The following is a 13,677-nucleotide window of genomic DNA, read 5'->3' as shown; positions in this document are numbered from 1 at the left end:
TAACAACTTTGATATTTCTCCTCCGTGTTACAAGCAAAATGCGATGCACACAGCAATGGACAGTCAATTTTGAACTGTGCGCCATGCCGGTCTGTAGGCGCGGATATGATCGCAAGCAGAGAACAGCACTGAGTCCAGATTCAGCACAAAATACAATAAGAGACGGAGTAAATCTCACCGCTGTAGAGCAAGTCCTGTGTGGTCTAGTGGCTAGGATACCTGGCTTTCACTCAACAGGTCCGGCTTCGATTCCCGGTACCGGAACGGAACTATTTGCGCACACAACGCTCCATGTTTTGGTCTTCGAACTGTCGTTGGTCGCCCTTCTTCCTTGGCTTCAACCGAACGCAATCGGGGAAAGCAGGCACGTGATGCAGTTACTGTCAGCACCGGAATAAAGGGAGAAGAGGCACTGGTCCGCTGTTGGGCTGCTACCAGCGTCAGTGAGTAGTCGGTGCAGTCGCCAGTAGCGCCAGAAGCCTACACACACCTTCCACTTAATCACGTTGCTTGAAACCGCTCCAACCACAACAAGCGAAAGCCCGGATAGCTCAGTCGGTAGAGCATTAGGCTTTTAACCTAAGGGTCCAGGGTTCGAGTCCCTGTCCTGGCGAAGATTTTAACGCTTCCATAATGGCTCGTCTCGTAGCGATAGTAGCCCTGTCGTAATCAGTGCACGGTTTTACGTTTCCTGTCGGCATTCTGCGCAGACACAACCGGTCGGGTTTTTCACGATTCGAGTGGCACCTGTTGGACAAGCAGTCGTGGCCGAGTGGTTAAGGCGTCTGACTAGAAATCAGATTCCCTCTGGGAGCGTAGGTTCGAGTCCTACCGACTGCGTCCGACTTTTCTTTTCTTGTTTTGGAAGAAGAAGCAGAAAATATCGCGTTTTGGTACCTCGCCACACCTCACCTCTCACAGCCGTTTATAGTGCCTGTCCTTTAGATAAGGGCGATTTCCAAGCGTCAGCTTTCGCGTCAGCCGAGCAAAGTCGGGACAAGTCGGGACATACTACAGGATGGTGCAACGACGAAAAAAAAAAAAAAACCTTAATTTAACAGCAGGAGCCCACATAATGATACGGAAAAGTTAGCGCCACTTGCGGTGGCCGGGAATCGTACCCGGATCAACTGCTTGGAAGGCAACTATGCTCAACAGTACAACACCACCGCACTGCCGCTGCTCGCAACGCCGCGCTGTGTCGGCTTCCCGCCCGCCGACGGCGGCCCACGGCTATAGGAGCTGCAGGCGCATTACGAGGTAGGAGGGTGCATCCACACGCATTCGGGCAGCGCCTCCAAGCACGCTACGTCTTTGGGCAAGACTCGTCGCCGCTGACGCAAGGTTACTCACACGATAGTGATGAACGGTCGTTTTAAGGCAGTGTAGTGGGGGACTTCGCGAGTTTAGCCCCTTTTTCGACGTCGCTGGGTGGCAATCCCAGTTTCCCTGCCGACAGCTGCTTGGAAAGCACGGGTAGCTTGTCGAGCATCTGTAGTTGAGTGGTTTGTGACTCAGTAGTGCAGTAGGCAGCGCCTAAGTCTCATAATCTTAAGGTATGCCGGCACGATTCCCGGTCGATGCATTATTTTGCTCTTGTGGCAACAATGCTGCCGCGCGGATTGCTCGCTTGAGATGGGTCAGCCTCAGGACCTTATAGCTGTATAGCTGCTGCTGCAGTTTAATCTAGAGAGTCGGGACAGCACGTGTAGCAAGACAACAGATTCTTCAGAAAGCGCAAACTGTCTATCTCTAATATGTGAGACTTACCGAGTTTCCTGCGAGGTCGTCTCCGGCGTGCCTCGGTAGCGCAGTAGGCAGCGCGTAAGTCTCATAATCTTAAGGTCGTGAGTTCGATCCTCACCCGGGGCATTCAATTTTCTGCACATCATGACTGCATTAAGGGCGTTGCTGTTGCTAGGAAACGAACTTAACTGTTGTCCGTTATCCACACGGAGTCCACGCCTCAGCGTCAAAATGTTTACTTCCAATTATGGCGACGTAACAACTTTGATATTTCTCCTCCGTGTTACAAGCAAAATGCGATGCACACAGCAATGGACAGTCAATTTTGAACTGTGCGCCATGCCGGTCTGTAGGCGCGGATATGATCGCAAGCAGAGAACAGCACTGAGTCCAGATTCAGCACAAAATACAATAAGAGACGGAGTAAATCTCACCGCTGTAGAGCAAGTCCTGTGTGGTCTAGTGGCTAGGATACCTGGCTTTCACTCAACAGGTCTGGCTTCGATTCCCGGTACCGGAACGGAACTATTTGCGCACACAACGCTCCATGTTTTGGTCTTCGAACTGTCGTTGGTCGCCCTTCTTCCTTGGCTTCAACCGAACGCAATCGGGGAAAGCAGGCACGTGATGCAGTTACTGTCAGCACCGGAATAAAGGGAGAAGAGGCACTGGTCCGCTGTTGGGCTGCTACCAGCGTCAGTGAGTAGTCGGTGCAGTCGCCAGTAGCGCCAGAAGCCTACACACACCTTCCACTTAATCACGTTGCTTGAAACCGCTCCAACCACAACAAGCGAAAGCCCGGATAGCTCAGTCGGTAGAGCATTAGGCTTTTAACCTAAGGGTCCAGGGTTCGAGTCCCTGTCCTGGCGAAGATTTTAACGCTTCCATAATGGCTCGTCTCGTAGCGATAGTAGCCCTGTCGTAATCAGTGCACGGTTTTACGTTTCCTGTCGGCATTCTGCGCAGACACAACCGGTCGGGTTTTTCACGATTCGAGGGGCACCTGTTGGACAAGCAGTCGTGGCCGAGTGGTTAAGGCGTCTGACTAGAAATCAGATTCCCTCTGGGAGCGTAGGTTCGAGTCCTACCGACTGCGTCCGACTTTTCTTTTCTTGTTTTGGAAGAAGAAGCAGAAAATATCGCGTTTTGGTACCTCGCCACACCTCACCTCTCACAGCCGTTTATAGTGCCTGTCCTTTAGATAAGGGCGATTTCCAAGCGTCAGCTTTCGCGTCAGCCGAGCAAAGTCGGGACAAGTCGGGACATACTACAGGATGGTGCAACGACGAAAAAAAAAAAAACCTTAATTTAACAGCAGGAGCCCACATAATGATACGGAAAAGTTAGCGCCACTTGCGGTGGCCGGGAATCGTACCCGGATCAACTGCTTGGAAGGCAACTATGCTCAACAGTACAACACCACCGCACTGCCGCTGCTCGCAACGCCGCGCTGTGTCGGCTTCCCGCCCGCCGACGGCGGCCCACGGCTATAGGAGCTGCAGGCGCATTACGAGGTAGGAGGGTGCATCCACACGCATTCGGGCAGCGCCTCCAAGCACGCTACGTCTTTGGGCAAGACTCGTCGCCGCTGACGCAAGGTTACTCACACGATAGTGATGAACGGTCGTTTTAAGGCAGTGTAGTGGGGGACTTCGCGAGTTTAGCCCCTTTTTCGACGTCGCTGGGTGGCAATCCCAGTTTCCCTGCCGACAGCTGCTTGGAAAGCACGGGTAGCTTGTCGAGCATCTGTAGTTGAGTGGTTTGTGACTCAGTAGTGCAGTAGGCAGCGCCTAAGTCTCATAATCTTAAGGTATGCCGGCACGATTCCCGGTCGATGCATTATTTTGCTCTTGTGGCAACAATGCTGCCGCGCGGATTGCTCGCTTGAGATGGGTCAGCCTCAGGACCTTATAGCTGTATAGCTGCTGCTGCAGTTTAATCTAGAGAGTCGGGACAGCACGTGTAGCAAGACAACAGATTCTTCAGAAAGCGCAAACTGTCTATCTCTAATATGTGAGACTTACCGAGTTTCCTGCGAGGTCGTCTCCGGCGTGCCTCGGTAGCGCAGTAGGCAGCGCGTAAGTCTCATAATCTTAAGGTCGTGAGTTCGATCCTCACCCGGGGCATTCAATTTTCTGCACATCATGACTGCATTAAGGGCGTTGCTGTTGCTAGGAAACGAACTTAACTGTTGTCCGTTATCCACACGGAGTCCACGCCTCAGCGTCAAAATGTTTACTTCCAATTATGGCGACGTAACAACTTTGATATTTCTCCTCCGTGTTACAAGCAAAATGCGATGCACACAGCAATGGACAGTCAATTTTGAACTGTGCGCCATGCCGGTCTGTAGGCGCGGATATGATCGCAAGCAGAGAACAGCACTGAGTCCAGATTCAGCACAAAATACAATAAGAGACGGAGTAAATCTCACCGCTGTAGAGCAAGTCCTGTGTGGTCTAGTGGCTAGGATACCTGGCTTTCACTCAACAGGTCCGGCTTCGATTCCCGGTACCGGAACGGAACTATTTGCGCACACAACGCTCCATGTTTTGGTCTTCGAACTGTCGTTGGTCGCCCTTCTTCCTTGGCTTCAACCGAACGCAATCGGGGAAAGCAGGCACGTGATGCAGTTACTGTCAGCACCGGAATAAAGGGAGAAGAGGCACTGGTCCGCTGTTGGGCTGCTACCAGCGTCAGTGAGTAGTCGGTGCAGTCGCCAGTAGCGCCAGAAGCCTACACACACCTTCCACTTAATCACGTTGCTTGAAACCGCTCCAACCACAACAAGCGAAAGCCCGGATAGCTCAGTCGGTAGAGCATTAGGCTTTTAACCTAAGGGTCCAGGGTTCCAGTCCCTGTCCGCGCGAAGATTTTAACGCTTCCATAATGGCTCGTCTCGTAGCGATAGTAGCCCTGTCGTAATCAGTGCACGGTTTTACGTTTCCTGTCGGCATTCTGCGCAGACGCAACCGGTCGGGTTTTTCACGATTCGAGGGGCACCTGTTGGACAAGCAGTCGTGGCCGAGTGGTTAAGGCGTCTGACTAGAAATCAGATTCTCTCTGGGAGCGTAGGTTCGAGTCCTACCGACTGCGTCCGACTTTTCTTTTCTTGTTTTGGAAGAAGAAGCAGAAAATATCGCGTTTTGGTACCTCGCCACACCTCACCTCTCACAGCCGTTTATAGTGCCTGTCCTTTAGATAAGGGCGATTTCCAAGCGTCAGCTTTCGCGTCAGCCGAGCAAAGTCGGGACAAGTCGGGACATACTACAGGATGGTGCAACGACGAAAAAAAAAAAAACCTTAATTTAACAGCAGGAGCCCACATAATGATACGGAAAAGTTAGCGCCACTTGCGGTGGCCGGGAATCGTACCCGGATCAACTGCTTGGAAGGCAACTATGCTCAACAGTACAACACCACCGCACTGCCGCTGCTCGCAACGCCGCGCTGTGTCGGCTTCCCGCCCGCCGACGGCGGCCCACGGCTATAGGAGCTGCAGGCGCATTACGAGGTAGGAGGGTGCATCCACACGCATTCGGGCAGCGCCTCCAAGCACGCTACGTCTTTGGGCAAGACTCGTCGCCGCTGACGCAAGGTTACTCACACGATAGTGATGAACGGTCGTTTTAAGGCAGTGTAGTGGGGGACTTCGCGAGTTTAGCCCCTTTTTCGACGTCGCTGGGTGGCAATCCCAGTTTCCCTGCCGACAGCTGCTTGGAAAGCACGGGTAGCTTGTCGAGCATCTGTAGTTGAGTGGTTTGTGACTCAGTAGTGCAGTAGGCAGCGCCTAAGTCTCATAATCTTAAGGTATGCCGGCACGATTCCCGGTCGATGCATTATTTTGCTCTTGTGGCAACAATGCTGCCGCGCGGATTGCTCGCTTGAGATGGGTCAGCCTCAGGACCTTATAGCTGTATAGCTGCTGCTGCAGTTTAATCTAGAGAGTCGGGACAGCACGTGTAGCAAGACAACAGATTCTTCAGAAAGCGCAAACTGTCTATCTCTAATATGTGAGACTTACCGAGTTTCCTGCGAGGTCGTCTCCGGCGTGCCTCGGTAGCGCAGTAGGCAGCGCGTAAGTCTCATAATCTTAAGGTCGTGAGTTCGATCCTCACCCGGGGCATTCAATTTTCTGCACATCATGACTGCATTAAGGGCGTTGCTGTTGCTAGGAAACGAACTTAACTGTTGTCCGTTATCCACACGGAGTCCACGCCTCAGCGTCAAAATGTTTACTTCCAATTATGACGACGTAACAACTTTGATATTTCTCCTCCGTGTTACAAGCAAAATGCGATGCACACAGCAATGGACAGTCAATTTTGAACTGTGCGCCATGCCGGTCTGTAGGCGCGGATATGATCGCAAGCAGAGAACAGCACTGAGTCCAGATTCAGCACAAAATACAATAAGAGACGGAGTAAATCTCACCGCTGTAGAGCAAGTCCTGTGTGGTCTAGTGGCTAGGATACCTGGCTTTCACTCAACAGGTCCGGCTTCGATTACCGGTACCGGAACGGAACTATTTGCGCACACAACGCTCCATGTTTTGGTCTTCGAACTGTCGTTGGTCGCCCTTCTTCCTTGGCTTCAACCGAACGCAATCGGGGAAAGCAGGCACGTGATGCAGTTACTGTCAGCACCGGAATAAAGGGAGAAGAGGCACTGGTCCGCTGTTGGGCTGCTACCAGCGTCAGTGAGTAGTCGGTGCAGTCGCCAGTAGCGCCAGAAGCCTACACACACCTTCCACTTAATCACGTTGCTTGAAACCGCTCCAACCACAACAAGCGAAAGCCCGGATAGCTCAGTCGGTAGAGCATTATGCTTTTAACCTAAGGGTCCAGGGTTCGAGTCCCTGTCCGCGCGAAGATTTTAACGCTTCCATAATGGCTCGTCTCGTAGCGATAGTAGCCCTGTCGTAATCAGTGCACGGTTTTACGTTTCCTGTCGGCATTCTGCGCAGACGCAACCGGTCGGGTTTTTCACGATTCGAGGGGCAACTGTTGGACAAGCAGTCGTGGCCGAGTGGTTAAGGCGTCTGACTAGAAAACAGATTCCCTCTGGGAGCGTAGGTTCGAGTCCTACCGACTGCGTCGGATTTTTCTTTTCTTGTTTTGGAAGAAGAAGCAGAAAATATCGCGTTTTGGTACCTCGCCACACCTCACCTCTCACAGCCGTTTATAGTGCCTGTCCTTTAGATAAGGGCGATTTCCAAGCGTCAGCTTTCGCGTCAGCCGAGCAAAGTCGGGACAAGTCGGGACATACTACAGGATGGTGCAACGACGAAAAAAAAAAAACCTTAATTTAACAGCAGGAGCCCACATAATGATACGGAAAAGTTAGCGCCACTTGCGGTGGCCGGGAATCGTACCCGGATCAACTGCTTGGAAGGCAACTATGCTCAACAGTACAACACCACCGCACTGCCGCTGCTCGCAACGCCGCGCTGTGTCGGCTTCCCGCCCGCCGACGGCGGCCCACGGCTATAGGAGCTGCAGGCGCATTACGAGGTAGGAGGGTGCATCCACACGCATTCGGGCAGCGCCTCCAAGCACGCTACGTCTTTGGGCAAGACTCGTCGCCGCTGACGCAAGGTTACTCACACGATAGTGATGAACGGTCGTTTTAAGGCAGTGTAGTGGGGGACTTCGCGAGTTTAGCCCCTTTTTCGACGTCGCTGGGTGGCAATCCCAGTTTCCCTGCCGACAGCTGCTTGGAAAGCACGGGTAGCTTGTCGAGCATCTGTAGTTGAGTGGTTTGTGACTCAGTAGTGCAGTAGGCAGCGCCTAAGTCTCATAATCTTAAGGTATGCCGGCACGATTCCCGGTCGATGCATTATTTTGCTCTTGTGGCAACAATGCTGCCGCGCGGATTGCTCGCTTGAGATGGGTCAGCCTCAGGACCTTATAGCTGTATAGCTGCTGCTGCAGTTTAATCTAGAGAGTCGGGACAGCACGTGTAGCAAGACAACAGATTCTTCAGAAAGCGCAAACTGTCTATCTCTAATATGTGAGACTTACCGAGTTTCCTGTGAGGTCGTCTCCGGCGTGCCTCGGTAGCGCAGTAGGCAGCGCGTAAGTCTCATAATCTTAAGGTCGTGAGTTCGATCCTCACCCGGGGCATTCAATTTTCTGCACATCATGACTGCATTAAGGGCGTTGCTGTTGCTAGGAAACGAACTTAACTGTTGTCCGTTATCCACACGGAGTCCACGCCTCAGCGTCAAAATGTTTACTTCCAATTATGACGACGTAACAACTTTGATATTTCTCCTCCGTGTTACAAGCAAAATGCGATGCACACAGCAATGGACAGTCAATTTTGAACTGTGCGCCATGCCGGTCTGTAGGCGCGGATATGATCGCAAGCAGAGAACAGCACTGAGTCCAGATTCAGCACAAAATACAATAAGAGACGGAGTAAATCTCACCGCTGTAGAGCAAGTCCTGTGTGGTCTAGTGGCTAGGATACCTGGCTTTCACTCAACAGGTCCGGCTTCGATTCCCGGTACCGGAACGGAACTATTTGCGCACACAACGCTCCATGTTTTGGTCTTCGAACTGTCGTTGGTCGCCCTTCTTCCTTGGCTTCAACCGAACGCAATCGGGGAAAGCAGGCACGTGATGCAGTTACTGTCAGCACCGGAATAAAGGGAGAAGAGGCACTGGTCCGCTGTTGGGCTGCTACCAGCGTCAGTGAGTAGTCGGTGCAGTCGCCAGTAGCGCCAGAAGCCTACACACACCTTCCACTTAATCACGTTGCTTGAAACCGCTCCAACCACAACAAGCGAAAGCCCGGATAGCTCAGTCGGTAGAGCATTATGCTTTTAACCTAAGGGTCCAGGGTTCGAGTCCCTGTCCGCGCGAAGATTTTAACGCTTCCATAATGGCTCGTCTCGTAGCGATAGTAGCCCTGTCGTAATCAGTGCACGGTTTTACGTTTCCTGTCGGCATTCTGCGCAGACGCAACCGGTCGGGTTTTTCACGATTCGAGGGGCACCTGTTGGACAAGCAGTCGTGGCCGAGTGGTTAAGGCGTCTGACTAGAAAACAGATTCCCTCTGGGAGCGTAGGTTCGAGTCCCACCGACTGCGTCGGATTTTTCTTTTCTTGTTTTGGAAGAAGAAGCAGAAAATATCGCGTTTTGGTACCTCGCCACACCTCACCTCTCACAGCCGTTTATAGTGCCTGTCCTTTAGATAAGGGCGATTTCCAAGCGTCAGCTTTCGCGTCAGCCGAGCAAAGTCGGGACAAGTCGGGACATACTACAGGATGGTGCAACGACGAAAAAAAAAAACCTTAATTTAACAGCAGGAGCCCACATAATGATACGGAAAAGTTAGCGCCACTTGCGGTGGCCGGGAATCGTACCCGGATCAACTGCTTGGAAGGCAACTATGCTCAACAGTACAACACCACCGCACTGCCGCTGCTCGCAACGCCGCGCTGTGTCGGCTTCCCGCCCGCCGACGGCGGCCCACGGCTATAGGAGCTGCAGGCGCATTACGAGGTAGGAGGGTGCATCCACACGCATTCGGGCAGCGCCTCCAAGCACGCTACGTCTTTGGGCAAGACTCGTCGCCGCTGACGCAAGGTTACTCACACGATAGTGATGAACGGTCGTTTTAAGGCAGTGTAGTGGGGGACTTCGCGAGTTTAGCCCCTTTTTCGACGTCGCTGGGTGGCAATCCCAGTTTCCCTGCCGACAGCTGCTTGGAAAGCACGGGTAGCTTGTCGAGCATCTGTAGTTGAGTGGTTTGTGACTCAGTAGTGCAGTAGGCAGCGCCTAAGTCTCATAATCTTAAGGTATGCCGGCACGATTCCCGGTCGATGCATTATTTTGCTCTTGTGGCAACAATGCTGCCGCGCGGATTGCTCGCTTGAGATGGGTCAGCCTCAGGACCTTATAGCTGTATAGCTGCTGCTGCAGTTTAATCTAGAGAGTCGGGACAGCACGTGTAGCAAGACAACAGATTCTTCAGAAAGCGCAAACTGTCTATCTCTAATATGTGAGACTTACCGAGTTTCCTGCGAGGTCGTCTCCGGCGTGCCTCGGTAGCGCAGTAGGCAGCGCGTAAGTCTCATAATCTTAAGGTCGTGAGTTCGATCCTCACCCGGGGCATTCAATTTTCTGCACATCATGACTGCATTAAGGGCGTTGCTGTTGCTAGGAAACGAACTTAACTGTTGTCCGTTATCCACACGGAGTCCACGCCTCAGCGTCAAAATGTTTACTTCCAATTATGACGACGTAACAACTTTGATATTTCTCCTCCGTGTTACAAGCAAAATGCGATGCACACAGCAATGGACAGTCAATTTTGAACTGTGCGCCATGCCGGTCTGTAGGCGCGGATATGATCGCAAGCAGAGAACAGCACTGAGTCCAGATTCAGCACAAAATACAATAAGAGACGGAGTAAATCTCACCGCTGTAGAGCAAGTCCTGTGTGGTCTAGTGGCTAGGATACCTGGCTTTCACTCAACAGGTCCGGCTTCGATTCCCGGTACCGGAACGGAACTATTTGCGCACACAACGCTCCATGTTTTGGTCTTCGAACTGTCGTTGGTCGCCCTTCTTCCTTGGCTTCAACCGAACGCAATCGGGGAAAGCAGGCACGTGATGCAGTTACTGTCAGCACCGGAATAAAGGGAGAAGAGGCACTGGTCCGCTGTTGGGCTGCTACCAGCGTCAGTGAGTAGTCGGTGCAGTCGCCAGTAGCGCCAGAAGCCTACACACACCTTCCACTCAATCACGTTGCTTGAAACCGCTCCAACCACAACAAGCGAAAGCCCGGATAGCTCAGTCGGTAGAGCATTAGGCTTTTAACCTAAGGGTCCAGGGTTCGAGTCCCTGTCCTGGCGAAGATTTTAACGCTTCCATAATGGCTCGTCTCGTAGCGATAGTAGCCCTGTCGTAATCAGTGCACGGTTTTACGTTTCCTGTCGGCATTCTGCGCAGACACAACCGGTCGGGTTTTTCACGATTCGAGGGGCACCTGTTGGACAAGCAGTCGTGGCCGAGTGGTTAAGGCGTCAGACTAGAAATCAGATTCTCTCTGGGAGCGTAGGTTCGAGTCCTACCGACTGCGTCCGACTTTTCTTTTCTTGTTTTGGAAGAAGAAGCAGAAAATATCGCGTTTTGGTACCTTGCCACACCTCACCTCTCACAGCCGTTTATAGTGCCTGTCCTTTAGATAAGGGCGATTTCCAAGCGTCAGCTTTCGCGTCAGCCGAGCAAAGGCGGGACAAGTCGGGACATACTACAGGATGGTGCAACGACGAAAAAAAAAAAAACCTTAATTTAACAGCAGGAGCCCACATAATGATACGGAAAAGTTAGCGCCACTTGCGGTGGCCGGGAATCGTACCCGGGTCAACTGCTTGGAAGGCAACTATGCTCAACAGTACAACACCACCGCACTGCCGCTGCTCGCAACGCCGCGCTGTGTCGGCTTCCCGCCCGCCGACGGCGGCCCACGGCTATAGGAGCTGCAGGCGCATTACGAGGTAGGAGGGTGCATCCACACGCATTCGGGCAGCGCCTCCAAGCACGCTACGTCTTTGGGCAAGACTCGTCGCCTCTGACGCAAGGTTACTCACACGATAGTGATGAACGGTCGTTTTAAGGCAGTTTAGTGGGGGACTTCGCGAGTTTAGCCCCTTTTTCGACGTCGCTGGGTGGCAATCCCAGTTTCCCTGCCGACAGCTGCTTGGAAAGCACGGGTAGCTTGTCGAGCATCTGTAGTTGAGTGGTTTGTGACTCAGTAGTGCAGTAGGCAGCGCCTAAGTCTCATAATCTTAAGGTATGCCGGCACGATTCCCGGTCGATGCATTATTTTGCTCTTGTGGCAACAATGCTGCCGCGCGGATTGCTCGCTTGAGATGGGTCAGCCTCAGGACCTTATAGCTGTATAGCTGCGGCTGCAGTTTAATCTAGAGAGTCAGGACAGCACGTGTAGCAAGACAACAGATTCTTCAGAAAGCGCAAACTGTCTATCTCTAATATGTGAGACTTACCGAGTTTCCTGCGAGGTCGTCTCCAGCGTGGCTCGGTAGCGCAGTAGGCAGCGCGTAAGTCTCATAATCTTAAGGTCGTGAGTTCGATCCTCACCCGGGGCATTCAATTTTCTGCACATCATGACTGCATTAAGGGCGTTGCTGTTGCTAGGAAACGAACTTAACTGTTGTCCGTTATCCACACGGAGTCCACGCCTCAGCGTCAAAATGTTTACTTCCAATTATGACGACGTAACAACTTTGATATTTCTCCTCCGTGTTACAAGCAAAATGCGATGCACACAGCAATGGACAGTCAATTTTGAACTGTGCGCCATGCCGGTCTGTAGGCGCGGATATGATCGCAAGCAGAGAACAGCACTGAGTCCAGATTCAGCACAAAATACAATAAGAGACGGAGTAAATCTCACCGCTGTAGAGCAAGTCCTGTGTGGTCTAGTGGCTAGGATACCTGGCTTTCACTCAACAGGTCCGGCTTCGATTCCCGGTACCGGAACGGAACTATTTGCGCACACAACGCTCCATGTTTTGGTCTTCGAACTGTCGTTGGTCGCCCTTCTTCCTTGGCTTCAACCGAACGCAATCGGGGAAAGCAGGCACGTGATGCAGTTACTGTCAGCACCGGAATAAAGGGAGAAGAGGCACTGGTCCGCTGTTGGGCTGCTACCAGCGTCAGTGAGTAGTCGGTGCAGTCGCCAGTAGCGCCAGAAGCCTACACACACCTTCCACTTAATCACGTTGCTTGAAACCGCTCCAACCACAACAAGCGAAAGCCCGGATAGCTCAGTCGGTAGAGCATTAGGCTTTTAACCTAAGGGTCCAGGGTTCGAGTCCCTGTCCGCGCGAAGATTTTAACGCTTCCATAATGGCTCGTCTCGTAGCGATAGTAGCCCTGTCGTAATCAGTGCACGGTTTTACGTTTCCTGTCGGCATTCTGCGCAGACGCAACCGGTCGGGTTTTTCACGATTCGAGGGGCACCTGTTGGACAAGCAGTCGTGGCCGAGTGGTTAAGGCGTCTGACTAGAAAACAGATTCCCTCTGGGAGCGTAGGTTCGAGTCCTACCGACTGCGTCCGATTTTTCTTTTCTTGTTTTGGAAGAAGAAGCAGAAAATAACTCGTTTTGGTACCTCGCCACACCTCACCTCTCACAGCCGTTTATAGTGCCTGTCCTTTAGATAAGGGCGATTTCCAAGCGTCAGCTTTCGCGTCAGCCGAGCAAAGTCGGGACAAGTCGGGACATACTACAGGATGGTGCAACGACGAAAAAAAAAAAACCTTAATTTAACAGCAGGAGCCCACATAATGATACGCAAAAGTTAGCGCCACTTGCGGTGGCCGGGAATCGTACCCGGGTCAACTGCTTGGAAGGCAACTATGCTCAACAGTACAACACCACCGCACTGCCGCTGCTCGCAACGCCGCGCTGTGTCGGCTTCCCGCCCGCCGACGGCGGCCCACGGCTATAGGAGCTGCAGGCGCATTACGAGGTAGGAGGGTGCATCCACACGCATTCGGGCAGCGCCTCCAAGCACGCTACGTCTTTGGGCAAGACTCGTCGCCGCTGACGCAAGGTTACTCACACGATAGTGATGAACGGTCGTTTTAAGGCAGTGTAGTGGGGGACTTCGCGAGTTTAGCCCCTTTTTCGACGTCGCTGGGTGGCAATCCCAGTTTCCCTGCCGACAGCTGCTTGGAAAGCACGGGTAGCTTGTCGAGCATCTGTAGTTGAGTGGTTTGTGACTCAGTAGTGCAGTAGGCAGCGCCTAAGTCTCATAATCTTAAGGTATGCCGGCACGATTCCCGGTCGATGCATTATTTTGCTCTTGTGGCAACAATGCTGCCGCGCGGATTGCTCGCTTGAGATGGGTCAGCCTCAGGACCTTATAGCTGTATAGCTGCGGCTGCAGT

The 13,677-nt window shown here is 52.4% G+C and overlaps 20 non-coding genes across 20 annotated transcripts; all 20 read left to right on the top strand.

Annotated features, from left to right (window-relative positions):
* The first annotated feature begins 540 nt into the window (after positions 1 to 540).
* On the top strand, positions 541 to 613 carry Trnak-uuu (transfer RNA lysine (anticodon UUU)). Its single transcript has one exon. It is a non-coding gene; the product is annotated as a tRNA-Lys (tRNA).
* Positions 614 to 758: 145 nt separating this feature from the next.
* On the top strand, positions 759 to 840 carry Trnas-aga (transfer RNA serine (anticodon AGA)). Its single transcript has one exon. It is a non-coding gene; the product is annotated as a tRNA-Ser (tRNA).
* Positions 841 to 1,799: 959 nt separating this feature from the next.
* On the top strand, positions 1,800 to 1,872 carry Trnam-cau (transfer RNA methionine (anticodon CAU)). The gene has a single exon. It is a non-coding gene; the product is annotated as a tRNA-Met (tRNA).
* Positions 1,873 to 2,542: 670 nt separating this feature from the next.
* Trnak-uuu (transfer RNA lysine (anticodon UUU)) lies at positions 2,543 to 2,615 on the top strand. The gene has a single exon. It is a non-coding gene; the product is annotated as a tRNA-Lys (tRNA).
* A 145-nt stretch (positions 2,616 to 2,760) lies between these two features.
* On the top strand, positions 2,761 to 2,842 carry Trnas-aga (transfer RNA serine (anticodon AGA)). The gene has a single exon. It is a non-coding gene; the product is annotated as a tRNA-Ser (tRNA).
* A 957-nt stretch (positions 2,843 to 3,799) lies between these two features.
* Trnam-cau (transfer RNA methionine (anticodon CAU)) lies at positions 3,800 to 3,872 on the top strand. Its single transcript has one exon. It is a non-coding gene; the product is annotated as a tRNA-Met (tRNA).
* Positions 3,873 to 4,542: 670 nt separating this feature from the next.
* Positions 4,543 to 4,615, top strand: Trnak-uuu (transfer RNA lysine (anticodon UUU)). The gene has a single exon. It is a non-coding gene; the product is annotated as a tRNA-Lys (tRNA).
* A 145-nt stretch (positions 4,616 to 4,760) lies between these two features.
* Trnas-aga (transfer RNA serine (anticodon AGA)) lies at positions 4,761 to 4,842 on the top strand. Its single transcript has one exon. It is a non-coding gene; the product is annotated as a tRNA-Ser (tRNA).
* A 957-nt stretch (positions 4,843 to 5,799) lies between these two features.
* Positions 5,800 to 5,872, top strand: Trnam-cau (transfer RNA methionine (anticodon CAU)). Its single transcript has one exon. It is a non-coding gene; the product is annotated as a tRNA-Met (tRNA).
* Positions 5,873 to 6,542: 670 nt separating this feature from the next.
* Trnak-uuu (transfer RNA lysine (anticodon UUU)) lies at positions 6,543 to 6,615 on the top strand. Its single transcript has one exon. It is a non-coding gene; the product is annotated as a tRNA-Lys (tRNA).
* Positions 6,616 to 6,760: 145 nt separating this feature from the next.
* Trnas-aga (transfer RNA serine (anticodon AGA)) lies at positions 6,761 to 6,842 on the top strand. The gene has a single exon. It is a non-coding gene; the product is annotated as a tRNA-Ser (tRNA).
* Positions 6,843 to 7,798: 956 nt separating this feature from the next.
* Positions 7,799 to 7,871, top strand: Trnam-cau (transfer RNA methionine (anticodon CAU)). Its single transcript has one exon. It is a non-coding gene; the product is annotated as a tRNA-Met (tRNA).
* A 670-nt stretch (positions 7,872 to 8,541) lies between these two features.
* Positions 8,542 to 8,614, top strand: Trnak-uuu (transfer RNA lysine (anticodon UUU)). The gene has a single exon. It is a non-coding gene; the product is annotated as a tRNA-Lys (tRNA).
* Positions 8,615 to 8,759: 145 nt separating this feature from the next.
* On the top strand, positions 8,760 to 8,841 carry Trnas-aga (transfer RNA serine (anticodon AGA)). The gene has a single exon. It is a non-coding gene; the product is annotated as a tRNA-Ser (tRNA).
* Positions 8,842 to 9,796: 955 nt separating this feature from the next.
* Trnam-cau (transfer RNA methionine (anticodon CAU)) lies at positions 9,797 to 9,869 on the top strand. Its single transcript has one exon. It is a non-coding gene; the product is annotated as a tRNA-Met (tRNA).
* A 670-nt stretch (positions 9,870 to 10,539) lies between these two features.
* On the top strand, positions 10,540 to 10,612 carry Trnak-uuu (transfer RNA lysine (anticodon UUU)). The gene has a single exon. It is a non-coding gene; the product is annotated as a tRNA-Lys (tRNA).
* Positions 10,613 to 10,757: 145 nt separating this feature from the next.
* On the top strand, positions 10,758 to 10,839 carry Trnas-aga (transfer RNA serine (anticodon AGA)). The gene has a single exon. It is a non-coding gene; the product is annotated as a tRNA-Ser (tRNA).
* Positions 10,840 to 11,796: 957 nt separating this feature from the next.
* Positions 11,797 to 11,869, top strand: Trnam-cau (transfer RNA methionine (anticodon CAU)). Its single transcript has one exon. It is a non-coding gene; the product is annotated as a tRNA-Met (tRNA).
* A 670-nt stretch (positions 11,870 to 12,539) lies between these two features.
* On the top strand, positions 12,540 to 12,612 carry Trnak-uuu (transfer RNA lysine (anticodon UUU)). Its single transcript has one exon. It is a non-coding gene; the product is annotated as a tRNA-Lys (tRNA).
* A 145-nt stretch (positions 12,613 to 12,757) lies between these two features.
* On the top strand, positions 12,758 to 12,839 carry Trnas-aga (transfer RNA serine (anticodon AGA)). Its single transcript has one exon. It is a non-coding gene; the product is annotated as a tRNA-Ser (tRNA).
* The last annotated feature ends 838 nt before the right edge of the window (positions 12,840 to 13,677 follow it).

Source organism: Schistocerca gregaria, chromosome 3 (assembly GCF_023897955.1).
Source record: "Schistocerca gregaria isolate iqSchGreg1 chromosome 3, iqSchGreg1.2, whole genome shotgun sequence".
Taxonomy (NCBI): domain Eukaryota; kingdom Metazoa; phylum Arthropoda; class Insecta; order Orthoptera; family Acrididae; genus Schistocerca; species Schistocerca gregaria.
This window is presented reverse-complemented; position numbering and strand designations above follow the sequence as displayed.